The sequence below is a fragment of the Papio anubis genome, chromosome 13, assembly GCF_008728515.1.
Source record: "Papio anubis isolate 15944 chromosome 13, Panubis1.0, whole genome shotgun sequence".
In the NCBI taxonomy this organism is placed as follows: domain Eukaryota; kingdom Metazoa; phylum Chordata; class Mammalia; order Primates; family Cercopithecidae; genus Papio; species Papio anubis.
This window is the reverse complement of record NC_044988.1, coordinates 29,601,245-29,616,527: the sequence shown is the minus strand read 5'-3', so window position 1 is coordinate 29,616,527 and position 15,283 is coordinate 29,601,245. Positions and strand designations below refer to the sequence as shown.

Here is a 15,283-nt window from a genome sequence, read left to right as displayed (position 1 = left end):
CATAATAAGAGATCACTTGGCCTAAGTCTTAAAGGATGAGTGAGTGCTTTTCAGGTCAAGAAAGGTGGAAGGGCATTCTAGGCAGAGGGGATGGCACATGCAAAGGCGGAAGATGAGAAGAAGTGCATGGCAAGTAGCAGCTGGGGCCAGAGCATGGTCTCCTTATGAGGACTTAGTCGTAAATGAAGCAAACTGCCTGAGATACAAGTGACCTAAGGAGACTGGGTAATAAAGAGGAACCTTAAGGAACTAGATTCTACAAGAACCAAACTGAAAAATGCACACACACAAATACAAATATTTTACCCTAACAAAAAATGCAGAGCTCATTTGACTTCTTCAAGTAAGTTAGTCTTTCGTATGGGCAACTAAAAACCTATCTTATTATACATCAAGTATGATTACTCACATATTCCTGTAGACTACACAAAAAACGTCAATAATTAAAGTAACAAAAGTATGCTGGAGTAGAAACTCTCACCACAGTTTATTATCTGATTATCTTCTGGTGATTTCCAATACTGGCTCCTACCATAGGAAGAGTAGGGGTAATATTAACCAGCTCTTAGACATTTTGCAACCAAATTACCCAACATGACCTAATCCCATTTGGCTTCTTCGAACGTAGTAGATAATTTTCTTGGTAAGAGTGGGTTAGAGGTGAAAAGAAATCTCAATTACGGATCAAGATCTAAATTATAATCTGTGTTAGTTTCTATTGCTACAAAGCAGTACCTGAGACTGGGTAATTTATAAAGAAATGAGGTTTATTTTAGCTCATGGTTCTGCAAGATGTACAGGAAGTGCAGTGCCAGCATCTGCTTCTGGTGAGGGCCTCGAGAAACTTAGAGAAGGAAAGGGGGAGCTGGCATATTACATGGTGAGGTGTGGAGCAAGAGAGAGAAAGAGAAAGTGCCAGGCTCTTTTTAAACAGCCAGCTCTCTTATGAAGTCAGGGGAAAAAGCTCATTTCTATATAGGAAGGCACCAAGCCATTCATGAGGGATCTGCCCCCGTGATCCAGACATCTCCCACCAGGCCCCACCTCCAACATTGGGGATCACGTTTTAACACGAGATTTGGAGGGGACACGGATCCAAACCAGATCAGAATCTTACTTGGATACTGGCTTTCATTTCTAATGTAGGAAAAAGGTTGAGATTTGCCTATTAGGGAAATTTTATGCTGTGTTTGTCCAAACAATTATACTTGCAACTTTATTCTTTGCGGTAATAAAGGTAAGAAGCTGGTGGAGGTATTTTTATCACAGGCACAGAAACAAATAAAAATGTAGACAATAAAGAGAAAATATGGAAGAAACAACAGTAAATAAATTAATTTATTCATTCAACAAATGAATTTGTGTGCCCTTTGTGTGCCAGGCACTGAAGATAGAGCAATGAACAAATTAGATACCTACCCACCCTCTCCCCCAAAAGTAATCTAACTAGAGAACTGTGCTTTGAGCCCAAAGAAAATTAAATTTAGGTTCATACTGTGCTTAACAGATTAGCTGTACTAAAAGCTAATTCCTGACTCATCTTTTTTGCCTTAGGTATTAGTCCATTCTCACAATGCTAATAAAGACACACCAGAGACTGGGTAATTTATAAAGGGAAGAGGTTTAACTGACTCACAGTTCAGCATGGCTGGGGAGACCTCAGGAAACTTACAATCATGGCAGAAGGGGAAGCAAACGCATCCTTCACATGGCAGCAGCAAGGAGAAGTGCCAAGCAAAAGCGGGGAAAGCCCCTTATTAAAACCATTAGATCTCGTGTAAACTCACTATCACAAGAATAGAATCAGGGTAACTGCCCCCATGATTCAATTACCTCCTATCGAGTCCCTCCCACGATACACGAGATTATGGTAACTACAATTCAAGACGAGATTTGGGTGGGGATACAGCCAAACATACCACCTTATTTGAAGAGTTCCCATGATAGCATCTGCCTCCTTGTGTCCCAAAGTGGGCATGAGTGTGTTCAGCCTTTCTTTTTTTTTTTTTTGAGACAGAGTCTCGCTCTGTCGCCCAGGCTGGAGTGCAGTGGCCAGATCTCAGCTCACTGCAAGCTCCACCTCCCGGGTTCACGCCATTCTCCTGCCTCAGCCTCCCGAGTAGCTGGGACTACAGGCGCCCGCCACCTCGCCCGGCTAGTTTTTTGTATTTTTTTTTTTTTAGTAGAGACGGGGTTTCACCGTGTTAGCCAGGATGGTCTCGATCTCCTGACCTCGTGATCCACCCGTCTCGACCTCCCAAAGTGCTGGGATTACAGGCTTGAGCCACCGCGCCCGGCCGTGTTCAGCCTTTCTAGAAACCCTCACTGCTCATCCATTCTACATCATGAAAGTACACATCAGTATCTTTCCAAGAGCGTACACAAGGGCTGCACTGCCAACGAACAGGTTAAAACCATCTCGGAGCTGCAAATGCTTTCAGAATCCCGTGCTGGCTCTGCTCCAGCTGAGTCTCTGAGACCCACACAGCTTCCTGAACATTTAAAGAAAACTGACACTTATCAGTGAAGGTTTATCAGATCATGAAAACCCAGGCTGAAAATCAGCTGTTCTGCTACAAAAGAAAGCAGCAATAGATAGTCTAAAGAAGAGCATCTGAATGAAAATCAGAATGATTACACTTTCTTCTTTTTCAGTTAACCACCTTTATGTTTCTTCCTGAGTTGGGAGGAAAATAATTTTATGACTCAGTATAGGTACAATAAAACAGTATTCATTTGTTTGTAATCGATCTAGGGAAAACAGACCCTAGCAGAAACCTAAACCTTGACCTTATAAACATGATTGTATTAGTGGAGTCTTGCTCTTACTGAGCAAACATTCCTACTGCTGGTAGTTTCAACTAAAGTATCAGTAATTTTACCTATTTAAGCATTAAGGAACAACAATGTAGTGGCCACAGATATAAGAGTTAGTTTAGCGTGATTTGAAAGGCTTTCTGTTCATTTCTTATTTTAAATGTACAGTTCTCATTTATTTTCTGCTTTAGCAAAAATTTTTCCTTTAATTCCACTGAGATTGGATTCTTATGTGACCTTCTCTGATCAACTCTTAAATTGATGAATACTGTTAACAACAAGCTCAAGTGTGCCTGGGACTGTCACTAAGTAAAAGGGTGACATGTAACACATCCTCAGATTCATTTTTTTCTGAAAACAAGTTTTATTTAAATAAGGGTTTAGGCCCAGCGTGGCGGCTAACGCCTGTAATCCTAGGACTTTGGGAGGCCAAGGTGGGTGGATCACCTGAGGTCAGGAGTTTGAGACCAGCCTGGCCAACATGGCGAAACACCATCTCTACTAAAAATACAAAAATTAGCCAGCTGTGGTGGCAGGTGCCTGTAATCCCAGCTACTCAGGAGACTGAGGCAGGAGAATCACTTGAACCCAGGAGGCGGAGACTGCAGTGAGCGGAGATCACGCCACTGCACTCCAGCCCGGGTGACAGAGCAAGACTCTGTCTCAAAAAAAAAAAAAAAAAAAAAAAAAAAAAAAAAAATTAATTTTTATATAAGGTGTAAGGAAGGGATGCAGTTTCAGCTTTCTACATATAGCTAGCCAGTTTTCCCAGCACCACTTACTAAAAAGGGAATTCTTTCCTCATTTCTTGTTTTTATCAGGTTTGTCAAAGATCAGATGGTTGTAGATGTGTGGTGTTATTTCTGAGGCCTCTGTTCTGTTCCATTGGTCTCCATCTCTGTTTTGGTACCAGTACCATGCTGTTTTGGTTACTGTAGACTGTAGTATAGTTTGGAGTCAGGCAGTGTGATGCCTCCAGCTTTGTTCTTTTTGCTTAGGATTGTCTTGGCAATGTGGGCTCTTTTTTGGTTCCATATGAACTTTAAAGTAGTTTTTCCAATTCTGTGAAGAAAGTAACTGGTAGCTTGAAAGGGATGGCACTGAATCTATAAATTACCTTGGGCACTATGGCCATTTTCACGATACTGATTCTTCCTATCCATGAGCATGGAGTGTTCTTCCATTTGTTTGTGTCCTCTTTTATTTTGTTGAGCAGTGGTTTGTAGTTTTCCTTGAAGAGGTCCTTTCACATCCCTTGTAAGTTGGATTCCTAGATTATTTTATTCTCTTTGAAGCAATTGTGAACGGGAGTTCACTCATGATTTGGCTTCTATCCATCTGACAAAGGGCTAATATCCAGATTCAATAAAGAACTTAAATTTTCAAGAAAAAATCAAACAACCCCATCAAAAAGTGGGCAAAGGATATGAACAGACACTTCTCAAAAGAAGACATTTATGCAGCCAACAGACATGACAAAATGCTCATCATCACTGGCCATCAGAGAAATGCAAATCAAAACCACAATGAGATACCATCTCACACCAGGTAGGATGGCGATCATTAAAAAGTCAGGAAACAACAGATGCTGCAGAGGATGTGGAGAAACAGGAACACCTTTACACTGTTGGTGGGACTGTAAACTAGTTCAACCATTGTGGTAGACAGTGTGGCAATTCCTCAAGGATCTAGAACTAGAAATACCATTTGACCCAGTGATCCCATTATTGGGTATATACCCAAAGGATTATAAATCATGCTACTATAAAGACACATGCACACGTTTATTGCAGCACTATTCACAATTCACAACAGCAAAGACTTGGAACCAACCCAAATGTCCATCAATGACAGACTGGATTAAGAAAATGTGGCACATATACACCATGGAATACTATGTAGCCATTAAAAAGGATGAGTTCATGTCCTTTGTAGGGACATGGATGAAGCTGGAAACCATCATTCTGAGCAAACTATCACAAGGACAGAAAACCAAACACCACATGTTCTCACTCATAGGTGAGAATTGAACAATGAGAACACTTGGACACAGGAAGGGGAACATCACACACCGGGGCCTGTTGTGGGGTGGGAGAAGCGGGGAGGGATAGCATTAAGAGAAATACCTAATGCAAATACGAGTTAATGGGTGTAGCACACCAACATGGCACATATATACATAAGTAACAAACTTGCATGTTGTGCACATGTACCCTAGAACTTAAATAAAAAAAAGGGGGGGGGGTTAAATACATTACACATAACATTAAAACTGGAGGGAAAACAAAACAAAACAAAACCAAACCTCAAAACCAGTTTGTTATTTCCCATGGCACTGGACAGCTGTTGCCATTAAGTTGCAAGCTCTACAGCTAGCTACATGACTGCTACATCAGTTTGAGATTTGTTCCCTTGTCAAAGGTTTAACTTTGATGGAAGGTTGGCCTCACATTCTGGTGTTTGGACATCCCTTAGCTAGGATATGTCTGGTCAAAAAGACCTCTGTGGCAAGCCAGATGTCCTATCATCTCACTACTGGGAAGGGGGCCTCTCTAAAACTCTGCTCCTGGTCAGGTTGGGGACACCAGGGGATCTTTCTTTGACCACCAAAGGCTCCCTTCCAGTGGTAGAGCTGCTGTTGCTGCCTTACCCCATCCTCTCCTCTCAGATTCACCGAGGATTGTTCGGGTGGTGACATTCTCTTAGGACAGGGAACTCTGCAGAGGGAGAGCAGAGGAGCATCTGGCCAGACGTAGTTGTCTATGATCTTAGGGCTGAGTGTGGCTGAAACATGATGGTATTGCTTTGTTTCAGGCTTGACACTGCCAGGCGCCTACTGCTTGACCTCTGTTTAAATGAGGCACTTCAAGACTAGACAGCACGGTTCTTTTCAGTTTACTGCATGAAGGAGTTACCCTAGGCCAAGTTAAAAGCAGACCACAAATGGTTACGTTATACAAGCTGTGAGGTTTTTAAACTTGTGACAAGGGACGGAAAGGAAATTCTACTCATTGCAAGGAAATCTTCACTCAAGCTTCAGCGAGCCATAGCACTTAAAACCCATGAACATTTAGCTGGTTGTCCTTAGCCATTCCAATCTCTATGAGGAACTGCCATATGTTCTTGCGCTGGTCACCCTGTAGCTGAATGACTTCTCCATATTCTGGATGCTCAATTACAGTACCATTTCAGGCAAATTTCTTTTTAAATGCCTGCATTGATTTATTTTTATCATAATCATCAGCAATCCCTTGGACAGAGTAAGGGTCTTCCTGCTGTTTCTCTGTTGGATGAATTCTTATACGGACATAATCCTCAGTGCCAGCAGGGAGCAGGTCATCACCCTTACTTGTATCAGCAAAGGGGTGGAAAGAATGGAGGTTCTGGATTGTGGACATACGATTCCTTGTCCTCAGTGGAAATGGCTGCAAAAGGGGGAAGTGGCAGGAGAAGGGGGAGCTGAGTCCTTGGCAGTGGCGGTGACTCAGTGACTCAGGGCTCCTCAGATTCTTAACCTTAAACACTAGTGCTTGATATGGTTTGGATTTGTGTTCTCACCCAAATCTTATAAGTTCTAATCCTCCATGCTGGAAGAGGGGCCTGGTGGGAAGTGATTAGATCATAGGGGCGGACTTCCCCCGCGAACTGGTTGTTTAAAAGTGCATAGCATCACCTTCTTCCCTCTTTTTTTCCTGCTCCCATCATGTAGGACATGACACCTTCCCCTTTGCCATCTACCATGACTGTAAGTTTCCTGAGGCTTCCCAGCCATGCCTCCTTTACAGCCTGTGGAACTGTGAGTCAGTGAAACCTTTTTACTTCATTAATTACCCAGTCTCAGGTAGCTCTTTGTAGCAGTACAAGAACAGACTAATACAGTTCTCAAAGTGGGCTCCCAGAACAGCGGCATCAGCATTATCTTCTGGGAACTTGCTAGAAATCCAAATTTTTGGGTCCATCCCAGACCTGTGGAAGCAGGAACTCTGGGTTTGGGGCCCTGCAATCTGCATTTTGATAACCCTCTAGGTGACTCTGAGGTAGGCCAAAAGTTGTCAAAACCCCTATCTTCAAAGATGGGTTAATTGGGAAAAAATTATGCCCTAAGGCTCCAAGAGCCAAGAATATCCTCTGATTTTAAGAAAATGACACCTAGGGATTTAGAAAACATCCCTCAGGAGGCCTAACTTTGTTTCACTCATTTATTCAAAAACAGTAACTGAGAACTCAGTATGCAATAGGCACAGTACTAGGCACTACAGTGGTGAACAAAATAAACTCAGTTCTTACCTTTTTGAGGCTTTAGGCATGAACTGTATGTGCACAAACGAAAAAAGTTATAAACATATTATCGTAAATGCTATGAAGGAGAAAAAAAAAGGTGATGAGTGAGAATAACAGAGGCAACCTTCCTTAAGACTGAAGTTGAGCGTATGCAGATGCATAGGAATGGGTGGTCCTTAAGGGTCTTTCCAGGGAAACAACATTGAAACTAAGACCTGAAGGATAAGTAGGAGTTAACTAGGGGGAAGGTGGAAGGTGAAAATGGTCCCAGAAACAGCATACGGCCCAGAAATAGACCCACACAAATGTGCCCATGTGATTTTTGACAAAGGCATTTCAGAAAAGAAAAACTCTTTCAGAAAAGGAAGGAAAGTCTTTTCAACAAACAGTGTTACAGCAATCTGATATCTATAGTCAAAATAATGAATCTTCTTGACCTTCTGTCTTATATAAAAGTTAATTCCAAATGGATCTTAAATCTAAAATTAAAACAAAAAACTATAAAACTTAAGAAAACCTAGAAGATCTTTAAGGCCTAGGGGTTGGAGAGGTCTAGACACAATACCAAAAGTAAAAGCCATAGAAATAAAAATTGACAATGTGGTCTTCATCAAAATTACAATCTTTTTTTTTTCTTTAAAAGGTCTGGAGGCTCAGGGCCAGAAAGAGCTCCATATATTTGAGCTACTGAGTTTTTAAGAGAGGGAAAGAGCAGGCTGGGCTGAAGTGAGAGGTAAGCAGAGGCTAGCTTATGAGATGTGCTTAGTCCTGTTGGTCATACTAGGAAGACTAGGTTTTCTTCTAAGTTAAAAGTCATTGATGGGTTTAAGCTGATGAGTAAAATAAAATAAATGATCTTATTTTTAAGTGTTATGTTTATGCATAGGCTTCTTACTATATTTAAAGAGAGGCAGCTCTGGGCTTCCTTAGTTTATCATCATGGGGAAAGGACACTGGATATTCCAGGAATAGTTTATTCAGATTTCACATAGAGGATTTCACCTTGAAGATATAACCAGCCCTTCAATTTAAAAAATACATGTATTTTTTCCACTGTTTAAAGCAGAAAGGAGCTGAGTATGGTGGTACATACCTGTAGTCCCAGCTACTTGTGAGGCTGAGACAGGAGTTCGAGGCTGTAGTGAGCTATGATTGCACCTGTGAAGAGCCACTGCATTCCAGCCTGGGCAACCTAGGGAGACACTATACCACCCCCACACCACCACCACCAAGAAAACAGAAAGGCTCATGCTAAATGGAAATTTCCCAGTTTTTCTTGTGTTTTCTTCAGAACATACAAGTTCCTAACTTAAGCTTTAAAGAGGTCAAGTGTCTGACCTAGAGGGGGCTTTACAATTTGCTGCCTGATAAAAGCTCTCACAATGTTAAATTTATGTTACCAACACAGCATACGCACCTCAGCTGAAAATGGATATGGGAAAAGCTGGAACCAGAGATTGAATTCAGAGTTTAAAAAGGCAGAACCAAATCAAAACCACAATTATCACCTTATACTCATTAGGATGGCCACTATTAAAAAAAAAAAAAAGACAAAAACAAACAACAAAAAACCAAAGCATTTGGTAGCATGTGGAGAAACTGGAACCCTACATTGGTGAGGGTTGTTGAAATTGTAAAATGGTGCAGCTGCTATAGAAAACAGTATAGAGGTTCCTCAAAAAAATAAGAACTACCATATGATCCAACAACCCTACTTCCAGGTATATGTCCAAAAGAACTAAAAACAGGAACTCAAAGAGATATTTGTACCCCATGTTCACTACAGAATTATTCACAACGACCAAGGTGCAGAAGCAACCTAAATGTCCATTAACAGATGAGTGCCTAAGGAAAATGTGGTATATATATACAATGGACTATTAGCCTACAAAAAAAAAATTCTATCACATGCTACATGAATAGAATGGAAACTTGAGGACACTAAGTTAAGTGAAATAAGCCAATCACAAAAAGCCAAATTTCTATGACATATACATGTACTTAAAAACTCAGAAACAGAAAGTAGAAAGGTTGGTGCCAGGGGCTGGCGCGAGGGGGAGGGGGAAACAAACAGTCGTTTGATGAGTATAGCATTTTAGTCATGTGAAATGGAAAAGTTCCAGAGATCTGTCATATGGCAATGTGCATACAGTTAACAATAATGAAATGTACACTTAAAAATTAAGAGGGTAAATCTGTGCTATGTGTTTTTTACCACAATAAAAAAAAAAGGAAAAAAGTAGAAGTAGCATTTACAGTGCTCCAATCACACTCAAGGTCAAGCTGCCTTATGTTGCTTTCCTTTAGTGGAAATAAATCTCGCTTAAGCTTTTCACTTTTTAATAGAGGAGACTCAGAACAATATCTTCTTTTTTATTGTCACAGACTCTCCTGCTAGGACAAGCACATCCGTTTCATGATTCTTTGAGTTCTGCTGACGTTCGCCTACTCATGCTAGACAGGCAAATATTCAGGCACAGGGAGGGAGTAGGGGCATCTGCCATGGAGATGCCTATTTAAAAATAAGAAATGACTGAAAAAGCCTGATCCCATTCTGTTGAGGAATGTCTTGGAAAACAGGAGTATGGTCAGAGACTGACCAATGACAGGCCACACCCAGGAGACAGAGCCTTGTCCCCTGGTCAGCATGAGGTAGAGGCAGAAGGGGAAGACCACTGGCTCAGCCCCATCCATTTCCCAAGGAAGCTTTCGGAGCCTCTAATTCAAATATCAACCACTTCCGCCATGTTCAGCTGAGAAAATGCAACAGGCCAGAGGAAACAGATTCCACAGAAGGGACTTAAACTCCTTCTTCCTCACACGGAGGTCTTGTCTCTCCCTCTCTCCTTCTGAATAGGCTCTGACAGCAAGGTCTCAACTCCACCACACTAGGAAAGGCGCCAGACTGTGGGACCTGCCAGAGAAAAGGCTTCACCCCTAACCCAGGCCTGAAAGGTTGCGCTCAAGCCAGAGACACAGGATGAACTCATGTCACAAGAAGACTGGCTCCCAGAGCCTGCAGTCTGACAGCAAGAAAGTACCAAAAGTGACTAGCTCCTGCAACGAGGCCCTGGGGCATTACTAAACTTTCAGCCTCCTAGGGCAGTAACACCTAAAGGGCAAGGTCTAAGGCAAGGAGGAAGCCAGAAGGCAAGATTCTCAAACTCAATGAATCCTGGGACTCAGTTATAAAGGGGAAAGGCCTGTTAATACATGTGTCATACTAAAGCAAAATTAATTTACAAACATTTGATTGAAACTCTGAGTAAGCAGGTAGGGAGAAGCAAAAACAAAATGTTTTAGCTATCAAAGGAAGGGAAATAGTCATTAATGGCAAAATATTTGTTGTTTCTAAGTTAAGGTATCTGAAACCTCAATGACATTGCTTTTATTTGTTCTAGACTACTTAAAAATATATAAAAACTGTGTGTTGATAAGCACTTACACAGGTCAACACTTTGTAACCACCTCACTACTCAAAGTGCAGACCCCCAGGCAATCGCAGCAGCATCTGTCAGACTTGATTAAAAAAAAGCAGCATCTTGGGCCCTACCCTAGACCTATGGACTCAATCTGCATTCCAGCAAGACCCCCAGGTGATTTGTATGCACATTGAAGTGGGAGGAGCACTGGTTTGACCTTTATTTTTCCTCATCAAGTAGACGGAGTCTTGCTCTGTAGCCCGGGCTGGAGTGCAGTGGCCGGATCTCAGCTCACTGCAAGCTCCGCCTCCCGGGTTTGCGCCATTCTCCTGCCTCAGCCTCCCGAGTAGCTGGGACTACAGGCACCCGCCACCTCGCCCGGCTAGTTTTTTGTATTTTTAGTAGAGACGGGGTTTCACCGTGTTAGCCAGGATGGTCTCGATCTCCTGACCTCGTGATCCGCCCGTCTCGGCCTCCCAAAGTGCTGGGATTACAGGCTTGAGCTACCGCGCCCGGCCCCATTACCTTTTTATCTGGAGCGACCTACAGTGATGGTTCACAATCTTGGATTTTTTTTTTTTTTTTTTTTTTTGAGACAGAGTTTTGCTCTTGTTTCCCAGGCTGGAGTGCCATGGAGTGATCTCCACTCACTGCAACCTCTGCCTCCCGGGTTCAAGCGATTCTCCTGCCTCAGCCTCCCGAGTAGCTGGGATTACAAGTGTGTGCTATCATGACCGGCTAATTTCTTGTATATTTAGTAGAGACGGGGTTTCACCATGTTGGCCAGGCTGGTCCTGAACTCCTGACCGCAGGTGATCCACTTGCTTTGGCCTCCCAGAGTGCTGGGGTTACAGGCGTGAGCCACCGCGCCCGGCTGGATGATTATTAGAATTACTGTCTAGGCCTTACCAAAGACCAATTAAACTATTCTCTGGGGGTGGGATCTGAGCAGAAGTGTATTTCAAAGCTCCTCCAGGAGATTTCAACTGCTACATTTGAGAGTTATTGGTCTATTCCAGTGGTTCTCAAAACGTGTTCCAAGATCAGCAGCATCACCATCACTAGGCAACTTGAACTTGTCAGAAAACCACATTTCTTTTTCCTTCCTCCCTTTATCTTTTTTTTTTTTCTCTCTCACACACACAAATGCATATCCTGACTATGCTTATTAAAAAGGAACTCAGTAAAACTTGAGGAAATTCTCAGAAAGCAGGTATTCTGGTATCTCTTTCATACAATGTATTTGGTACCTGAAACAAAAATATTTATGTCTTAGAAGGATGACTTAAAATTCACTTTAAAATGTGGATGCTGCTAGGGGCTGCTGTGGTCATAGGGTCAAAGCAGACAATGGATGAGAAAACTATTGGAGTGGTAAATATATTGTCCCTTCTGGTTGAGTGTTTGAAAAAATAGTGGTTTGCAAACAAGTGACGCTCTATGGGGCTTACCTGATAGCAACAGAATAGTAGTTCCTCCAAATCTGATAATATAGTATGCCAAGATTCTCCCAGAGATTTTGATTCAGTGAGTCTGACACAGGGTTAAAATTTACATTTCTAACAAATATTCTCAAGTGATTCTTGTCTTCAGCAAAATTTGGAAAACACACTGCCTTCTAAGACTCTTATTCTCTGGGCCACTGTTTCTCAAAGTGTGGCCGTGGACCAGTGGTGTCAGCATCACCTGGGGACTTATTAGAAATGCATATTCTTGGGCCCCACACTGGGCTACTGAATTGGAAACTTTTCAGGTAAGTCCAGTCATCAGTGTGTTAACCACTGCATGTGGCCACTTTCAAAACTTATATCTTTTAAGTAAAAACTATCTGCTCTTATTCAAATACCTAATTTTTAGTAAGAAGCCACTCAATTTCAGCCTCAGTTTGTGTCTTTCATGTGGAAGCATGAAAGGGCATAATGAACAGTCTTTGGCTGTAACCATGAAGTATCCATGCGGACAGGAACACATTGGAACACACTGCAAAAAATGAAAGCAGTTGTGCTAGTGTGATGGGAGCTTTAAAAAGTATTACACAATTTTACTTTTATTGGAATGACAATCTAACAGCAACTGTAAACACAAAGAAAACACTAAGTATCCAATGTGATGAGGCTTGTTCATTGTCCTAGTTGCTTTCCTTTCCTTCTCTTTTTTTGTTTGAAGAAAACATATCAGCAATAAAGGTATGAAAACCAAACCAGATCACAGTTCCATTACCTCCAAATGCAAGAGAACTGCTTGAAAACAGGGGAGCATAAGACAAAGGACATTTATAACCCAGGGACAGGCTTTACAGAGCTCTTGAAACCTCCGAAATCATATGCAAAGTTTTGTGGTTTTCAGCAAACATGCATCATTCAAGGGAGAGGTTTTGCAGCCTTTATTTAGTATCCAAAAGAAGTCAGACCCAAGGAAAGTCAACAACCCCTGAATTTCCACGTATCTCAATGAATGCATATCTGAACAAAAGTCCTATTAATTTAATCTTCTCTTACATGAAAAAAAATTCTCTTACCTGGAAATCTTTTGCTCTGGCCTTAAAAACTGCTTGTGAGAACTAGAGACTCATCCACCACAGCAGAGCTTGGAGACAAGCAAAGTAGTATCACTGGAGAGACCAAGAGCCTGGGAACTGCATTTTCATTTCCACTTGGCCTCAAACCACCTCTGGGACTCTGGGAATATTACTTAAATGCTCTGGGCCTCGGATTCTTCATGTCCAGACTGGGACAGCCCTAATGACACTTCCAGGCCTGACAGACATTCTATGATTACGCTCTTCTAAATCCTGGGCCCACAGGGAACACAAGGCTCCCTTGAGCTGACGTTGCTAAATAAAGTTAAGGCGATATGGGATGCTGTGTATGAGTCAGCAGGACACAGGTCTTGCCTCACAGGACCCAGCTGTGTGCAGGAAGCTTCTCTGGCACAGTGAGGACTAGTCAGAGAATTCCCATTGCCGATGCCAGAAGAGATGCTGAAACACCTGGGCTCTGTGTTCTCCTCTAACTCAGCTCCCAGGGTGGCTACTTTTGTCCCATTCCTTCCAAATTAAGTTTTCTATTCCCTCTCCACGTACTAGTACTAAATATTCAACAATAAAGAAATGAATGAGAGAGAAAGTAAAAAAATCAGCCGTAATTCTACTACTATCAAGGTTTTGGTGTATTGCTTCCCAGTTCTTCCTTGTGCTTATATAAGCATGTATGTACCTATACATTTTCCCCAAATGTTCCTTTATAACTTTTAACTTCATATTAATCTTCCTAAGATAATAACCACATCTCTTTTTAATGGCTGCATAGTACTCCCCTTTCATATTTGTGTCGTTTGGCCTTTCTTTATTGTTGAATATTTAGATTCTTTCTTCACACTGCAAACACTTTATTTTATCTTTGAGACAGAGTTTCGCTCTTGTCACCCAGGCTGGAGTGCAATGAATGGCACGATCTCGGCTCACTGCAAACTCTGCCTCCCAGATTCAAGTGATTCTCCTGCCTCAGTCTCCTGAGTAGCTGGGATTACAGGTGCGCACCACTATGCCTGGCTAATTTTTTTGTATTTTTAGTAGAGATGGGGTTTCACCATGTTGGCCAGGCTGGTCTCAAACTCCTGACCTCAGATGATCCAACCCGCCTTAGCCTCCCAAAGTGCTGGGATTACAGGTGTAAGCCATCGCACTTGGCCCATGCTGCGAACACTTTGATGAACATACTTTTACATGCAGCTTTCTGTACCTGTCCAATAATTCCAAACGAATATGTGCAATAATTAATTATAAATGGGTAAATTACAAGAAGTGAATCTGTGAGATGAAGAAAATAAAGACTACACATTCTAATGGATAATGTCAGGTTGTCCTTCAAAAAGGAGGTACTCATTTATATTCTCACCAAAATATTATAGGAGGGCTAATGAAACTAGATTCCATTCATAAATTTATTGCTTTGAACACAGTAAACACATCCTCAAAACAATGTATCAAAAATCCCTGCATACTATTAATTTTAATATAGCAACTTTAGTTTTTTAACATGGGATTCTATGTTTATTTTTCATTTCTGGCTCAGAGCAATTTATATATTATAAAACTCAATCTCTGTATATCATACGGACATTATCTATGAGGGTAAATTTGTAGATAATTTTTGAAATTCCCTCATCCACAAGTCTAAGAATGGAAAATCCCTAACTTACTTAGAGCATCTCATTATCCACTACATTATATGGAGCCTGATGTGTAAAACAATTAGTCAAAATAGAGATGTGAATAAACTCCAGACTTCTGTCCTAAGACTGAAGAGGTCATTGTGTTGAGAGAACAGACTGAATACAGAACAGAGTTGGACCCAAGGTAACTTGTGGAACAAGTATTCCTTTATCCTTTCAACAGAGGACATATCTAATGCATGGTACTTACACATATACCCAACACATGCAGATGCTTAGGGAAAATGCCAGTAAGTCACAGAAGAAAGTTCTAGCTATTTCTGCCACTATTAGGCCAGGTTTCCTAAATTAGTATGATGGAAGCAGAAATTAACACAGCCAACTCTGGATTATATAAAAAGATAGAAAATTTTTCAAGAATTTTGAAGCAATGAAACAAAATAGATTTTCTTAAAAGGAAGAGAACAAAGAATATAAATAAAAATATAAAATGCACATATATTAACACACACACTTGTTTTGGAGGTGCTCTTACAGAAATAAAACCCCATTCCTAAGGACATATGTATGATTTTTAATGTTGTATGACC

At 41.4% G+C, this 15,283-nt stretch overlaps 1 protein-coding gene and 1 pseudogene across 10 annotated transcripts in view; both read right to left on the bottom strand.

The window, feature by feature from the left end:
- KANK1 (KN motif and ankyrin repeat domains 1) overlaps positions 1–15,283 on the bottom strand; it is a 238,363-nt gene that overhangs the window by 80,253 nt on the left and 142,827 nt on the right. Inside the window, exon 1 of one of the 10 annotated variants that reach the window (XM_031654161.1) lies at positions 13,039–13,954. The exons of the other annotated variants lie outside the window; for them this stretch is intronic. The gene's annotated coding sequence lies outside the window, so the exon portion shown is untranslated. Of the gene's footprint in view, positions 1–13,038; positions 13,955–15,283 lie in introns of those variants that run through there. 10 annotated transcript variants of the gene reach the window in all.
- Positions 4,994–10,812, bottom strand: LOC110741435 (annotated as a pseudogene).